The sequence below is a fragment of the Pongo abelii genome, chromosome 12, assembly GCF_028885655.2.
Source record: "Pongo abelii isolate AG06213 chromosome 12, NHGRI_mPonAbe1-v2.0_pri, whole genome shotgun sequence".
Classification (NCBI taxonomy): Eukaryota; Metazoa; Chordata; class Mammalia; order Primates; family Hominidae; genus Pongo; species Pongo abelii.
In genome coordinates this window covers 1,936,358-1,953,594 of record NC_071997.2, presented here as the reverse complement: position 1 = coordinate 1,953,594, position 17,237 = coordinate 1,936,358, and the positions used below count along the sequence as shown (strand labels likewise).

The 17,237-nt window shown below is 38.9% G+C and overlaps 1 pseudogene; it reads left to right on the top strand.

Annotated features, from left to right (window-relative positions):
* The first annotated feature begins 4,335 nt into the window (after window positions 1–4,335).
* LOC129054823 (C-terminal-binding protein 2-like) lies at window positions 4,336–6,281 on the top strand (annotated as a pseudogene).
* Window positions 6,282–17,237: the final 10,956 nt, after the last annotated feature.

Genomic DNA, 17,237 nt, shown 5'->3' with positions numbered 1-17,237 from the left:
ATGTCCCCAAGTCTCAGGACCTTAGCAAGATCATGGCAGGCATCCAGGCCCAATATGAGGAGATGGCTGAGAGAAACTGAGAGGAGCTGGACAAGTACTGGTGCCAGCAGACTGAAGAGAGCACCACAGTAGTCACCATGCAGTCCGCTGAGATCGGAGCTGCTGAGAGCATGTTCAGGGAGCTGAGAGGTACAGTCGAGTCCTTGGATATTGACCTGGACTCGATGAGAAATCTGAAGGCCAGCTTGGAGAGCAGCCTGAGGGAGATAGATGCAAATGGAGCAGCTCAACAGGATCCTGCTGCACCTGGAGTCAGAGCTGGCACAAACCCGGGGAGAGAGGAACCAGTCCCAGGAGCACGAAGCCCTGTGGAACATCAAGGTCAAACTGGAGACTGAGATTGCCACCTACTGCCGCCTGCTATAAGACGGGGAGGACTTCATCCTTGGTGATGCTCTGGACAGCAACGAATACCTGAAAACCATCCAAAAGAATGCCCCCGCAGGATAGTGGACGGCAAAGTGTTGTCTGAGACCAACAACGCTGACGTTTTGAGATGGTGAGCCAGCAGAAGCAAGGTCCTTTGGGGAGAAGGAGGCCAATAAAAAGTTCAGAGGTCAAAAAAAAAAATTACCTGCAAATCACAGAAGTGTTTCCTTCACACAAAAGTAATATAGATTCATTAATTCATAGAAGTGGAAATTAGGACAATTTCCACAACTACTCACCCAGAGACGATTAAAAAATTAGTTGACCACCAACTCATAAAACAAATACACAAATCATAAATAAAGTATGAGTAATGTTTATACAGACAAATGAACAGAGAATTATCTTGGCAATAGGCATATGGTTAATCAATATTTGACTTATTTTCTACATTCCTTGAAAGTGTATACAGTTGAATATAGTCATACAGAATTATAATATATAGGCAGAATCTAAAAACACAATTAAATGATGTAAGGCAGCCTATGTTAACAAGGAAATACAGGAACATAAAATATTAGAAAACAAAATTAAATAAACATTAACCTGTGAAATACTGAATAACAAAGCACACAACTGAAGAAGACTCTTTGTAGATAGCTACAATGTTCAACCAAAACTGGGCACCTATAAAGAGCAGATTTTGAATTATTAGCATGTGGTTAGAGTAACAAAATTGCACAAAAAATGCATTATAATCTCCCATAAAGAGCATTTAGAAGAAAGTTTTAATAAAGATTTTAATGATATTAGAAACATTTTTTATTATGTTCTTTATATATTACTCATCATTTTATACAAATGGAAAGGCTATAATTTATTTTTTTATTTAATTTTTTGAGACATAGTCTCTCTCTGTCACCCAGGCTGGAGTGTAGTGGCGAGCTCTTGGCTCACTACAACCTCCACTTCCCGGGTTCACGCCATTCTCCTGCCTCAGCCTCCCGAGTAGCTGGGACTACAGGCACCCACCACCACGCCCAGCTAATATTTTTGTATTTTTAGAAGAGAAGGGGTTTCACCATGTTGGCCAGGATGGTCTTGATCTCCTGACTTTGTGATCCGCCCTTCTCGGCCTCCAAACGTGCTGGGATTACAGGTGTGAGCCACCGCGCCCGGCAGGCTACATTTTTTGTATTTTTAGTAGAGAAGGGATTTCACCATGTTGGCCAGGCTGGTCTTGAACACCTGACCTCGTGATCCACCCACCTCAGCCTCTTAAAGTGCTGGGATTACAGGTGTGAGCCACTGCACTGGCTTATAATTTATTTTTTTAAAAACAAAGAAAAGACTTACATTTTTAAATATAGGAACAACATGAATATTGTAAAATGTGCTGTGGAACACCACAATATACTAAGCAAATAGAAATAAATTATACTATCATTCAGATAAATGTTGAGGAAAGTAAATGGAAACACTAATGATAAGTTTTTCTATGCAGTGAATTTAGACACAAACTAAAACTTTTCTTAATGTGATGTGCATACTATCTAATTCACTTTCTATGTAACACATAAATTCAAGTGTGCTATTCTGAAAACCCTGAAACTAAAATTATAAGCTAATTTGGCATACATAAAAAAAATACAGGGAAAACGAACAGATCACAGTCCCACTAAGCTTTATATAAGATTAATTAATAAAATAACTCATTAAGAAATAATGTAACAATTAAGAATTTATTCTATTCTTGGCAAGTTTCTAAGTTTTTTTTATGGCATTAAGGTCTTTAAAAATTCTTTGAAATGAGTGGTTACAATAAACTATTCCACAGGTGAGGCCCTCAGCATAGAGAGTTCACATTTCTAAGTTAGTTTCTCCTAAGGAAAAGAAAAGTTTTTGACCTACATTACCAGAGATGAAAAAAGAATAAAGTGAAATAGAAGATTCAACTTTATCATATATGCTGAGGTGCTTTGGGCTCTGATAAATTTTTTTTCCAATATTTCTACACGATCACATTTGAAATCACAGGACTGGAAATTATGAAGCAGAAGCATTTGTCCTTGGTGTTTCTGAAATATGTGAACCAAAACCCAATGTCTGCACTTTTACTCTCACAAACTTCTGACGTGAGGCACAGATTTTACAAAACAGCTTAAAATAAAAGTCTCCCAAAATGTGCAGATTTCCTCAGATCCCAAAAAACAATGGAAAAGCACTCAGACCACAAGGCCTTCACGGGAATAACAGAAAGAAGAGGAGAACTTTGGCTCTCACTGTGAACGCCCTGGAATGTTAGTGGAGGAACAGGAGAAGCCTTAGAAGATTTAGGAGCATAATCAGCATAGGGTAGGAAATTTCCATCTGTGGCAGCAAAAGAAGTAAATCTAGGATTTTCGAGAACAAATTTCTTTGAAGCAGAACTTCCAACACCACATTTTTAAGGTTTTCTCCTTGGCCTTTGCACCTCTCATCTTTGTTATTTGTTCATTCTTTCCTATTGGGGTGATGCCTATTATTCTCTCTCTTTTTACATTCCAAAGATATTTCCTTTACTGTGGAACAGGGGTGTCTAAGGGAGACCACAGCCATGAGTTCTTAGTTTCTGTTTCTGGTTGAGCCAGCAAGGCCCTTTCCTCATCCCCCTTTTCTGCTTATCACTAGAGACAGAACCTGAAAACTATGGTTGCAGGCTGCTAAAAGCCTAAAATAAAACACAGCCATAAAAATAACAGAACAAGTCGGGTTGGAAAAGCTTGCTGTACAAGGTAACCAGATCTGGCTTACATTCACCACATCCTTTCTTCTTTCCCAGCAATTGGGCTCAAGAGAAAACGTCCAACTTTTAGTATCTCCCTCAGTATACAATGAGAATAGTGGAACATATCTTCAAAGGTTTGGCTTTTTGGGCTACCGCTGGTGACTAGATTCTGTCTCCCCCAACAGGGAGTGCTAAAGGAAATGGCAGAGTAATAAGAATGACAACTTATGACTGCTGAGAAAAGAAGCTAAATGCTTATCACAGCCTCAGAGAAACAAACACTGCAATCAACTGCGGAAGCAAAGGACTACCGTGTCTGGAAAATAAGGGGAAAAATATCTTTACCTTAAAAATACACACACAAGGCCAGAGAAGACACATCGAAGACCCTGTTAATGAAGCACCAGAATATTCAGCCTCACTGACTGCTGTATTATCTTGTAGTAAGAAACTTCTTACATACTACGTTACACAGTTGTTTTATAAATTTCTGAATCTCATCAAAAGATTGCAGGGCATACAGAGAAGGCAGAAAACAGAGAAAACATGTCCCAATTAAAGAAATAAAATAAACCTACAAATATTGACCTTTAAAAATCTTTGTTGATCTTGAAAGGTCAAAATATGTAGGTTTATTCTTTTGTTGTTGTTGTTTTTGTTTTTGCATTGTATAGTTTAAAAAATCAAAATAATTATCAAAGCCGTTTAATGAGACCGGCACTCCTCCGGTACGCGGGGCACCGGGAAAGGAGAAGCCTGGAGACCATGCCGGACACATTGGTGGCCCCAGGCTCAGAGCAGGAGCAAGGACCAGGCTGCACCGGGCCAAAACCGCCTCCACTTCCAGCTTTCGCGGACTCCAGGAGCTCCAGACCTGGGGTCGTGGTGAGATTCTTTGATTGATTGTGTGATGGTGGCTGAGTTGCAAGCAAACAGGTTTCATCACTTAAATTGCTTTGAACCAATGAACCTGTATTCCCTTACAAAGAAGGACAGCCCATCGTGTGAACTACAGATTTTCTGAACAAATTTATATTGGATTCATAGTGGTGTCATGCCCACAGACGCCTCCGAGTTCCCCTAAGTTCTTAGAGGACTGCTTTGCCTTTTGATCTGAGAATTGCAAAGTTCCCTAAAGAATGACATTTGTGGATAAGTGCAAACTTAAGAGACAGCGATTGGACAGAATTTGCGTATTAATTCGCCTCCAGATCATGAAAGGCCCCCTGCACCCCTGCCCTGTGGTGGCGCTGCTGGACGGCCGCGACTGCATTGTGGACATGCCCATCCTGAAGGACCTGGCCACCGTGGCCTTCTGTGACATACAGTCCACGCAGGAGATCCACGAGAAGGTTCTAAACAGAGTCGTGGGCGCCATGATGTACCACACCATAACCCCCACCAGGGAGGACCTGGCAAATTTCAAGGCCCTGAGAGTGATCGTGCGGGTTTGCAGTGGCTACGACAACGTGAACATCAAGGCTGCTGGCGAGCTCGGAATTTCTGTGTGCAACATCCCGCCCGCAGCCGTGGAAGAGACAGCCGACTCCACCGTCTGCCACATCCTCAACATGTACCGGAGGAACACATGGCTGTAACAGGCACTGTGGGAAGGCAAGCGGGTTCAGAGCGTGGAGCAGACCTGCGAGGCGGCCTCGGGAGTGGCCCGCATTCGTGGGGAGACGCTGGGCCTCATCGGCTACGGTCGCACGCAGCAGGCTTTTGCAGTTCCAGCCACTGCCTTTGGATTCAGCGTCATATTTTATTACCCCTACTTGCAGGATGGAATCGAGCTGTTCCTGGGCATGCAGAGGGTCTACACACAGCAGGAATTGCTGTATCAGAGAGACTGCGTCTCCTTGCACAGCAGTCTCAGCGAACATAACCACCACCTCATCAATGACTTTACCATAAAGCAGATGAGGCAGGGAGCATTCCTTGTGAACACAGCCTGTGGTGGCCTGGTGGATGAGAAAGCCTCAGCACAGACCCTCAAGGAGGGCAAGATACGAGAGGCAGCCCTCGACGTGAATGAGTCGTAGCCCTTTAGCTTGGCTCAGGGTCCATTGAAGATGTCCCGAATATCATCTGCACTCCTCACACTGTCTGCTACCGCGAGCAGGCGTCACTGGAGATGAAGGAGGCAGCTGCCACCGAGATCCGCTGAGCCATCACAGGTCCCATCCCACGAAGCTTAAGAAAATGTGAACAAGGAATTCTTTGTCACATCTGTGCTTTGCTCAGTAATAGACCAGCAAGCAATTCATCCAGTCATCGTGGGCGTGGCTCCAGGAGGACTTCCTGCATCCAATGAAGGGATCATCCCTGGATGCATCCCGGTGACTCACAACCTCCCGACAGTGGCACATACTTCCCAAGGGCCCCCTCCCAACCAGCCCACAATCACGGGGACAATCGAGAGCACCCCAACGAGAAATAGTAGAGAATGCCGGAGGGTAATCATTCTGATACACTTGGGAACAAGGACAGTGAAAAATAGATGAACTAACAGAAAAAGAATCTGATGCTCTTTTTAGCTGATTCTGGACATATACATCATTGATGTTGCAGTGTTAAAACTACAAGAGTTAGAAAACTGAAGATGTCGTCTGCTTACGGATGCTCTGAAAGAATAGGGTGTGATTTATTAACCATCAACTTCCGTTATTGTGTGTTAAGTTTTTCATCTGTGAGTCAAATCACAAAGAATAAATAGAACTTTTTCCTTTATCAGTCCCTTGGGCAGAGCAGGACCGGAACACCCTGCTCAGAATGTTGCATCAAGACTTCAAACATCAAAATAAAAACCATGAGGAGGAAATCCACATCTTGTGACTTGAGTCCCTTCAGTCTACAGGGACTGGTTACCGCTTTTTGCTAATAGGAAGATCACATTACTAGAAAATGTGGAGCAAACTGTTTGCCTGTGTTAGACATCTGCACGCATAGGATAGAAGACAGTACCGGCTCCTGTACAGAGAAACGTCTCTCACATCTGAACTGCATACTGAGCGGGCAAGTTGGTTGTAAGTTCAGTAAAAGCCTCCGATAATGCAAAAAATAAAAAATAAAGCAGTATCAAATTTCACAAGCTGTTTGTAATCAAATATATTTTCTCAGTTTCAGATGCTCTGCTATTTTATTGAGTGGGAAGTCTTGCACTAAAAGTGTTCAAGAAAAATAATATTGCATTTCCTTATGTCACAGGAAACACTTTTAATGGTAACTTGTCAGATTGTCTATGAAAAAACCCACTTTTTAAGACACTGATAAAATCTTCCTTTCTTCACGTATTTTATACAAGAACACTTCAGATGTAATGGATGTGACTGATTTTGAAAAATCCTATTAGATTTACGTCAATTAGTTACATGTTCTATTCATAGTCTTTTGTGGATCATTGCCTTTTTGTTTAAAAAGATGGCCTGCTTTGAGCCTTTCATTAGGTACATTCCTGTTTTTGTGACAAAAGACAAATTTTAAAATTGTCCCAAACAGAAAAATAATGCCTATCAGAAGTATGCTTTGTTTTAGTGCGAGTTACCGTTACTGTAGATGTTTATTGTAAATATGGACATTTAGCATTCAGTGCAGTTTTCAATAAAATGTAATTAGAAAAAAACTGCTTAATGAACACAAACAGAACATAGACAACAAAATAATATTAGAAGTGATACATAAAGAAAATGAGATATCAATAAAAATATTTTTAGAAACCAACAAAAACTGTGAATCTGAGGAACACAATAACTATATTAAAATTTCAATCAACAGTCACAAAAGCAGACTAATAAAGAAGAAAAAATCACACAATTGATGACATTGTAGTTGTAAATATTGAGCCATGAAAACAAATATTTTAAACAGAATAGAGAAAAAATATGGGATGTACTGCTCACCATCAAGTGGACCATTGTATTTATAAAAGGAGTCTAAGAAAAACAATATAGGAGAAAAGTAATAAAGAGGTTATTTTTAAAAAGTAGCTGAGAAATCCCCAGATGACAAGATAATTAAACAAGAAGAAATACTGCCAAACAAAATCCTTCAAGTGGAATAATTTCACTTCAGGAATAAAAAAAAAAAAGCCTTTCCAAAATAAATAAAAGCTGAGTGTGTTACTAACCACTAGAACACTCCTAAAGGAAATGTTAAAGAAAGTCTATCACATCCAAAAATGAAATGATGCTGCCCAGCATCATAAAAGCACACGAAAATAGAAAACTCTCTATTAAAGATAAATATATAAACAGGTATAGAAATCTCTACTATCATAACGATGGGGCACAAAACTTTCAAAATATTGCCATGGAGTTTAAAAAATGCAGCACAAATCTGCATAAATGTGTGTTCATAGATAATAAGAAAAGATAATATGTGATATTAATAACACAGGGGGGTATGAAAAGGTACAACTTTGCATTCAGTTGAGATATAGTTGTTATATATTGTCATAACTTTAAGATGATTTATATAGTCTTTATTTCTCAAGATGATTACCAAAAAAACCTGTAGAATGTATACAAAAGCAAATGAGAAAGAAATTGAATCACGTCACTACAAAATCAACAAACAAAAATAAAGCAGTAAGAGAAAAAATGATAAATAACACGTCTACAAGAAACACAGAAGACAATTACAAATAATAATAGTAACTTCATTAGCTGCAGTAATTGCTTCAAATATAAAAATTAAATACCTTAAAGAAAATGAATAAATAATTTAATGGATTAAGAACAAAGAAGATCTAGCAATGTGCTCTCTACAGGAGTCACTTTAGCTCTAAGGACGCAAATAAATTGAAATTAACAGTATAAATAAAATATATATTATACAAAAAGTAGCTACAATTGGAGCATCATGGTCATAATTCTATTAAACAAAATATATCTTAAGTCAAAAGTGTTAACGAGACAGATTGGTATTATGTAACGGTGAGATGTATTAACTTGAAAGGAATCTATAACAATAATTTATAAATCATATACATATAATTTGAAAAACCTGCAAACATATACCATTGGGATTTTCACAAAAAATACATTAAATTTTTATATTACTATAGATAACACTGACATTTCTCCTTTTTTTTGGAGACAGAGTTTCTATCTCCCAGGATGGAGGGCAGTGGCACGATCTTGCGATAGGCTCACTACAACCTCGTCCTCCCAGGTTCAACTGATTCTCGTCTTTCAAATATGTAAAACAAATATTGACAGAAGTCAAGCAAGAAATATACAGCAACACAACAATTGCGGACTTCAAGACTCCACTTTCAATAATTACTAGAATAGTCAGATATAATATCAGGAAGAAAGCCAACCTGAACATTATAGACCTAACCAGCATTTACAGAACTCTGCAATCAAAAGCAGCAAAATATGCAATATTCTCAATCACACATGGTACATTGTGTTAGGATACATGTCTTATTAAATTTAAGAAAACTGAAGTCATATAATGTAAATAAACTAGAAATCAAAAGCAAGAAAATTTGGCAAATAAGTAAATAAGAGGAAATTACTCAAAATCTTACATATAGTCTTGCTGAAGTGTGAGGTGATTTAATATTAAGATGTCAGGGCCAGTGCGTGACTCATACCTGTAATCCCAGGACTTTGGGAGGCCAAAGTGGGTGGATCACTTGAGATCAGAAGTTTGAGACTAGCCCGGCCAACATGGCAAAACTTTATCTCTACCAAAAATACAAAAGTTAGCTATAAGTGATGGTGCATGACTGCAATCCCAGCTACTCTGGTGGCTGTGACTGGAGAATTGCTTGAATCTGGGAAGCGGAGCCTGCAGTGAGCACAGCTCACACCACTGCCCTTCAGCCTGAGTGACTCACTAAAACTCCATCTCAAAAAAAAAAAAAAGAGGTTATCAGTACTACTCATGATGATATAAAAATGTAATGTAATTTTCATCAAAATCCCAATGGTATATTTTTTTGCAAAACTTTTGTGTATAATTCTAAAAGTTGTTTAAGAACTGTTACTAGCCAAACACCCTTTAAAAAGGACAAAGAGTTACTACATTTTCTGATTTAAAATCATGATACAAAGCTACAAAAATAAAAACAATATGGTATTGCCACACAAACAGATACATAGGTGATGAAACAGAATAGAGATCCCAGAAATAAACCGTTGCCTATGTGATAAAATAGTCCTCCATAAAGTTTCCATGACCACACAAAAGAAAAATAAAAATCTCTTTAACAAAGAATTTTCAAAACTGCATATTTGCAGAGAAAAAAATAAAGTTGAGTGCTTCCTTTGTATCGTATACAAAAAGAAAAGTTTTTTTTTTAATGGATTCAATACTTAAACTAATACAATTCTTAGAAGTAAACATAGGGGAAATGCTTATGACATAAGTCTTAAAACTTTGCTTAAGTATGACATCAAATTCATAAGAAACAAGAAAAGAACAAAAAAAGGGAGTAAATTAAGCTTCAAGTGTTTTACACATCAAAGAAAACATTTAGTGACATACAAATGTCACCTAATAAGTGGGTGAAACCTGGGCATGGTGGCTCATGCCTATAATTCTAGATCTTTAGGAGGCCAAGGCAGAACGATCACTTGAGGCCAAAAGTTTGAGAGTGGCCATTAAAACATAGCAAGACCCTGTATTGTATAGGGTTATATACGTGCATACATACATACAACAGAAAAGAGTAAAAATATTTTCTATTCTCATATTTGGTAGATGGTAAATTTCAAAATATATAAACTCCTATAACTCAACAACAAAAAAAGTTAATAACTTGATTTAGAATGGTAAATGTTTGAAATGACTTTCTCCAAAGAAGATATAGAAATGACTAGGCATTTAAAAGGATACTCGACATCACACTTCTATAAAAATGCAAAGCAAAATCACAATAATCTATCATCTCAAACTGATTTTTAAAACAGTGTGAAAACTCTTCAAAAAAATTAAAATGATATTATTATATAAACCAGCAAACCCCCTTCTAGCTATATATTTAAAATATAGAACACATGATCCGGGAGAGATATTTGCACATCCAAATTTATTGCAGCATTATTAAAACAAGCCAAAAGGCAGAAACAACCGAGATGTCCCTTGACCAATGAACAGTTTAATAACAGGTGGCACATACGCAAAGTGGAATATTATTCAGTCTTTAAAAAGACACATTATATGATAATTATTGAGAATATCAAGTTAATTGAAATAAGGCAGCAACAAAGTGATAGTGTATGATTCCATTCATAATCAGGTACCTTAAGTAGACAAACTCATAGGAAAAAAAAGTTAGAATGGCCTTTGTCAAAGGCTGAAGAGATGATAAAATGGGCAATTGTCTTAAAAGACATTTAATTTTAGTTTTGCAAGACATAGAAGTTCTACGGGTCTTTTGCATAACTATGTGAATGTACTTAACACTAATGAAATATATACTTAAAAAGAATTAAGACGGTAAATTTTACATTATGAGTTTTTACCACAATTACCATTTTTGAAAGAAAAAATATGGAGTTATAAAGCTTTCCAAAAATTAAATTTGGTTCACAAAAGATTTTCTCTCACACAAAGGAAGTATAGATTTATAATTAAACACATGGTGAAATTAAGACTATTTCACTGACTATTCATCCATACAATATAAGAAAACCATTGAAAATCAGCCAAAAAATACAGAAGATGAGCCATGAGCAAAGTTGGGGACTTATTTATAGAGACAAACAAACACATATATAATTTAATTTTGAAAACATATGACCGACTTATATTTAATTAAATCCAATATTAGTTTCCTGAGTGAAATTTGGTTTTCAGTTTGGGCAAATGAAGACCTTTCTGGGGTTAAATGGATTATTTCTTCTCCGTTTCTTGATATGGACCTGTGCTGGGAACTGGTCAGCTCTTCAAGTGCAGTGCACTCGGTTTTGTTTCTGTGCCAGGATTAAACCTATGATATTTCACATTTCATATATAAACCCCTATGAAGTGTTTCCAGGGGATGGCTGCCCCATAACCTATGTTTTGCCAAGTGTTTACTATGAGTTTCACCACCATCCTCTTGAACGTGGTATTGTAACTAAAACTCTTCAGGAAATTCTACTTAAAACTAAAATCACGTATATCTCAAGAAACTCCTCTGTGATTTGAAATGCATCTGTCACGTGTTGTCTGCAATCAGCATCCTCTTTTAAAGAAAGTAGAAAGGACAGATGAGGAAACTGATAGTGTTACTGCATGGGAGACAGAGGTGAGAATACACATGGTGGACTTCAGGTTGTATTCTCATTTAGCAGAGAGAGGGAGCGACAGCCTTCTACGGTTTCTTTTACAAAGCCAGTAATCTCTATCATGAGGGCCTCATTCTTAGGACCTAATTACCTCTGAACTCTTAAGGCCATCACACTGGGCATTAAGGTTGTGGAATGTGAATGGGGGAGGAAATCACATAGTCTGTTGCAACTTCCAAAGTTATATTTTTTAAAAATATATTATTTTTCTCCTACTTGCTCTGTCTTGTGCTTCCTCTCTCAATCTCTCTGTCTCCCTTTCTCTCTTTTTCTGTGCACACATCTGCCTATCTCTTTCCTTTTTCACCTCTCTATTGTAATCTTCAAGAGGAGGAAGCGATCTCCAGTGTCCTAAGATGCTCTAGGTACAGACCCACATGATAGAGAACTGAGGAGATGCCCAGACCAATGGAGAGGAAGGAACTCGGGCTCTCAGTTCACGCTGAATCGTGCCAATTTCCATGAGGCAGAGTGGAGGCTGATCTTCCCCAAAATCCAGCTTCAGTTGAAATCAGAGCCCCAGCCAAGTAAAAGACCTTGAGGCAGAGACACCAAACTAAGCTATGTCGAGATTCTGGTTCACAAAATTGTGAGATAGTATTTGCTGTAAAAATGTGCTAAAATTCAGGGCCATGTTGTCAGAGAGGAGCAAATGACTAACGTCCTCTTTCAGGCCCCAGGATCTTCCCTCCACTCTGTTCCTTTCTTTCTCAGGCTGCCTGCAGCCACATTGGTCCCTTCCTGACCTCCTCTGTTGAATCACCTGTGCTTGTGAGTCTCTTCACAAAGAGTGGCTTTTTCCTGACACACTTTCCACAGGACTGTCTCTCCGTTGCCATTCTGGTCACAACATAATGTCACCTCAGCGAGGCATTCATGTCCCCTCCAGGCAACCTCTCCCCAGCCCTCCCTCCCAACATTCTACTTTATTTGTATTATAAAATGCTCTTTTATTTTGCATGTACTTGCTTTAGTGTTTTTGTCCTGCAGTCCTTAGACTGTGGGCTCCCCGCGGAGAGGCAGGGATAACCTAATCATTTTTGGTATCACATGGTGAACCTACCAAGGTAGCTGCCACAGGGTGAGTGCTAGGGAAAGAGTCGCTGAGTAAAATAACAAGGAAAATCACAAAGCCCTTCTTCCTGCTTTTGGCCACCCAATAATTTGGAGATCATGAATGATAACAGGAGGTGCAGGACCTCAGCGTGACTCTGCCTCTGGCTCCAGCTGATCCAGTAAAGCCCATCGGGCACAAGAAACACGGAGTCTGCCATCACCTAGAGGCTATCACTAGCACTGTAGCCCCAGGGTGAAGCATCACAAAACAGGTACCCGTATTGGGGGATTCTCAAGGCAGTGGCTCTTCAGAGACCCCTGGGAAAAAGGAGCAGTATTTGAAGGTTCCAAGGGACATAAAAGTGACCTAGGAAGCCTCCCTTGATTCTTATTTTCCTCAGCCTCTTTAGGTGTGCGGTGCACTCATTAAACATTTTAACAGCATTCAGAGACACTATTTTCTTCCACTTCCGAATGAGGACCTCAAGGACACCCCAAAAACTAGTATTTTTTTTCTGGGCCCCACATTCCAGAGCCCAGTGAATTGTCACATTCTGCTTTATTCCAAGTCCTCATCTCCCCAAGTCTTTAGGCCTCTCTCTTCTCTGAAGGACCTCTTGAAATTGAAAAGCCTCTTCTTAGAGTCGCAAAGCGCAGTGAGTTACCAATGAAAAGCCAAGGCGAGGAGACACTTATGAGTATCTGGAATCCTTGATATTATTCCCTTCAAGTACCCCTATTTATGAAGGAAAAAACGGATTCTTTCTTTCCCGTAGCCTCTCTTTATATCACATGGGGTGGTGGGGGGAGGGCATAGCTCATTTTAGTTCCAGGTGCCCACAGAGGTGGGAGTCACAACCCCAGTCCTGTCCTCTTGAAACAGTTGGGGAGGTCCCCAGGCCCGGCAGAACCCAGGGAACCTGGAGGATCCTTCAGCCTATGCTGTCAGCTCCTGGAAGTGTAGCTGGGGGGAGGATGCCTCTGCCTCATGGCAAAGCTGTCTCTACTATTTCTTCCCCTTTTGTCACTTCTCTGGTTTCCTCTTCCCTAACCTCACCTCCATGATCTCCACTTTAGAAGCTTGTGTGTGTGTGTGTGGTGTTTGTGTGTGCCTGCCTGCACACCTATGTGAGAAGTGGAATAGTAGAATGCCCGGGTAGAAAGTAGAGCACAGGGTTTGCCAGGACTTAGGGGCGCTCATTTCCAAAGCAAATCTGACGGGTGGGGTGCATGCAAAGACTAGGAAGCTGGCTCCCTCCATAATACTCTGTGTTCTGCCCAATTTCTGCGATCTGGACCAGTCTTTGGCTTTTTTGGGCCTCAGTCTTCCTGTTGTAAAATAAGGTGTTGAACACAAAACTGTATAAGCACATGTTCAGTGACGACATGTTGTCATGTTCAATACCAGAAAGAATATTAGGATGGGGTGAGTTTGGGCAGACTTATGTGTGCATAGGTGCTCAGGGCTCTGGAAATGGCCAATGCAGGTAAGCATAGAGCACGGCGCAGCCAGGTTTTTTTATGTAGGGCTAGGGGATGAAACAATGCACCACGGGCTCTGCTCTTGAGGCTGGTCCCACAAGAATTTATCACGTTCAACCAGCAACTGTTTGATGCATTTCATGTCCTGTGAAGCCCATGTCCATCCCCATTACAGTGAGGGGCACAGGGTACTAGACCTGTAAAATAATATCTTTTGCCTTTTTTTTTCTTTTTAACTGCATAGATATTTCTTTTTTCTCTTTTTCTGTTTTGTTTGTTTTTTAACTAATTTTTAAGACATCTTTACAGGTCGGTTGTGGTTCTTCAGACCTTTAATTGCAGCATTTCGAGAGGCGGAGGCAGGTGGATCATTTGAGGTCAGGATTTCAAGACCAACCTGGCCAGCATGGTGAAACTCCGTCTCCACTAAAAACACACACAAAAAAACTAGCCAGACATGGTGGCCCATGCCTGTACTCCCAGCTACTCAGGAGGCTGAGGTAGAAGAATTGCTGAAACTTGGGAGATGGAGATTGCAGTGAGCTGAGATTGCACAACTGCACTACAGACTGGGTGACAGAGCGACACTGTTAAAACAAAAAAAAAGAAGATTGAGATCTTTGTACAGTGTATGTGTGAGCCCCTTTGTAATTTCATGGGTTGCAAATATTTATTCCAATTGTGGAACTTCTTTTCTTACTGTGGGGTTCTCCTTAAGTTTGGTTTGGAGGTTATTAGTGTTTTGTTTTGCTTTGTTTCTATGTACTTTCTCTCCAAATTGATTTATAGATTTGTATTTTCACAATACAATATTTTGGCAAAAACTTGTGGAAGCTGTCTAATCAATTTAAAAATTTTAAATACATATAAAAAATCAGAGAACTGTAAAAACTGTCCTGAAGAATAACAAAGCTTGTGAGCTTACAATGGTATATATTCAGACTTAGATTAAAGTTATAGTAATAAAAGCTATGTATGTTAGTAATGCCAAAATAGGCGCAAAGAAAACTAGAAAAACTCGAGAGTCCAACTCAGACCCACACAATTGGATATTTTGTATATTACAAAAGAGGCACAGAAGAGCAGTGGAGAGAAGACAGTCTTCTAGGTAAATAGCCTTGGGTCAACTGGTTATTTATGTGAGAAAGAAATACTATCTTACATCATTAACAAATTTCAATGATAAGTTGATTTTAAATTTTAAGTTGAAGTTGAAAACAATATTTCTAGTAGATGACATCGATAAATATGTTCATGACCTTGGCACAGACCAAGATTTCTTAGGACACAAAGTGCATTAACCATCAAGACAAAAATATTATAAATTGGATCTTATTAGAATTAAAACCTTCTCGTCATAGAAATTAAACCTTCAGGAGAGTAGAAAAGAAAGAACAGAGTGGAAGTCTACATTTGCCATATATTTATGTGGCAAAAGCCTTATATCTAGGTTATTTAACTAAATACGATCAATTAATAAACAACGATGCAATACATTGAACAAAATTGTCAAACATGTGACTAGGAGTTCCACATACAGAACCGAAGGGCCAACAAGTAGATAAACATATCCACATCCTTATGCATCAGAGCAATGCATACTACAAATACAATTTAATACCACTATGCAATAGTTAACATTTTTGAAAACTGATAAAATTAAATACTAGTGATGATGTCAAGCAACTGGAAGTTTCTTATACCGTTCTGTGTGTAAACTGTTATAACCATATTCAAAAACTTCTGGGTAGTATCTCCTAACTTACATGATGTACTTAACCACACTCTAGGACCCAGCAACTCCACTATTAAGTATAATAGAAATGCCAGCATAGTTTGCAATGCAGAAAAGTACTCGAAGCAGCATTATTTGGTACTTTTCCAAACTGAAAACAAATCAAATGTGCATCAATAATAAAACAACTAAATAAAACAGCTACGCATTCCTTTATAAGGGTACATTATTCAGATATAAAATTAATTACAGACATATTAAAATGTACAAAAATCGCTCAAACACAGTTTAATTAGATTTAAAAATCCTACACGAGCAATCAGATAATAGAAAAAAGAGGCATCCAAATAGAAAAAAAATTGATTTCTCTCTCTCTATTTGCAATATGAGTCTCTATGTAGCGAATGCTAAAGCCTCTCCAAATATTGCATTCTCAATTTCTCAGTTACCTATTTTTTTGTTTTTTCAGGTAAACTAATTTATTCTTCTGTATAATTTCACCTTCTTAATAAACCCCAGGGCTAAAAAGTGAGAATAAAATACTTGTATGCTTCTTGTTCCCTCATTATGAAAACTTGTCTGGATGAAACCGATACTGTCCTAGGGAGTTGGCATAGACAGTGTTTATTTCCGTTCTCAGCAGGGATGCCAGACAGCAAGAGGGAGTTCCTGAGAAGGAGCCAGGTGCCCCATACATACGGGGAATTCTCAGCCATGTTACGTGACAACCACAAGCATTTTCACTCCGGTTAGACAGGACTCTGGATGGTTGTATGGGAAAAGAGCCAAACTCTAAGGGAGTGAAATATGACATTGCAAAGGTGTGTGCATTTACCCGGGGAGGATTTATTGTGTTAAATTATGTGCAAAACACTGCACAAAGAGCAATTAAAGTGAAAATTATTAAGGCATTACCTTTACTTCGGGAAGCTCACACTAGTCAGATTCTCTGAACCCCAAAACTTAACAACAACCTAGTAAAAGCTTGTTCAGAGTGGAGAGAGGGTGGGGGCAGGAAGGTAAGTTTAAAAATCAGGCTGGGTGGATGAGATAATTGCCCTAGTAATGCACTGGAAGTATGGATGGGTTTCAGATGGGTGAAGACAAAATAATCTCAGCAGAGGGTGCAGATAAAAAAGGGCAGAAACCCAGAAGGTTTATGCGGGAAGAGGAATGAGATTGCTGGACTGAGGAGAGTGACAGTAAAAAGCAGACGTACAAAAATCGGTAGCATTTCTATGCACCAATAACATTGAATTCCTGAATATCTTCTATTTTTATTGCATTTTCAATTTCTTCCCTCAGTTACCTTTTTTTTTCTTTTTTTTCATTTAAACTAATTTTTTCTTCTGTATAATTTCACCTTGTTAATAAACCCAAGGGCCAAAGAGTGAGCATAAAGTACTTGTGTGCATGCTGTTTCCTCATTTTGAAAACTAGTCTAGATGAAACCGATACTGTCCTGGAGAGTTGGCATAGACAG